Genomic DNA, 767 nt, shown 5'->3' on the forward strand with positions numbered 1-767 from the left:
ACTAGAGGCCTGGAGGTGCTCGCGCCGAGCTGTCAAAGGCCGAGGCCGCTCAGCCTGGCGCGCTTGCAGCTGCGGGAGGTCCGGACGAACCGAAGGGGAGGGAAGGGGTGCGTCTGCAACGGAGCTCGAGTGGATGGTCTTGTGTGCCTCCTGTGCGAGCTCTCAGGACAACATAAAACTGACCCTGGTGGTCTGATCGGTGGTTTTCTGGGAGCCACGGCTACCGGCTGGAAAGCAGAGGGTAGCACTTGAGCGTCCCCCCCTCTGGCTGGAGGCATGGTAGTGCGGTCTCCGCATTGCCAGGCATAAGGCAAGCGAGAAGGGACGCACTTCTTGCTCGCAAAGCAAGGCAGAGAGGCTCGGACCCTTGGTTTTCTGTGACAGAGGCCTACCAGGATCTCCCGAGAGTCTGAGAGAGATCGTCCGACCTAAAAGGCTTCTCTCGACGAGAAAAGATCGAAAACAGCAAGATATGAGGATTCAGGGCCACGTGGGAGTACGTTCTGATAATAACCTCTGGAGGGTTAAGGATGGGCTGGCCCCTCTGCGAGCCGCAGCCCCTGGAGTGGGGACTTAGCCATGAAGGCCTTTCCGGGGTCGCAACCCTTCCACAAAAAGACACAGAGTCAGCTAGAATACGGAAACAAGGGAGCCTGAAAAGAAAATATTGTGTTGCTACCCCTGTCCAGGAAGACGAGTGCTGATCTGCAGCTTCCAGTCCGCTGGAGAATAGAAGCTGTCTTATTCCCAACCCAGCCAGAGGCTGT

This window comes from Bison bison, unplaced genomic scaffold (genome assembly GCF_000754665.1).
Source record: "Bison bison bison isolate TAMUID 2011002044 unplaced genomic scaffold, Bison_UMD1.0 scf7180017864135, whole genome shotgun sequence".
NCBI lineage: Eukaryota > Metazoa > Chordata > Mammalia > Artiodactyla > Bovidae > Bison > Bison bison.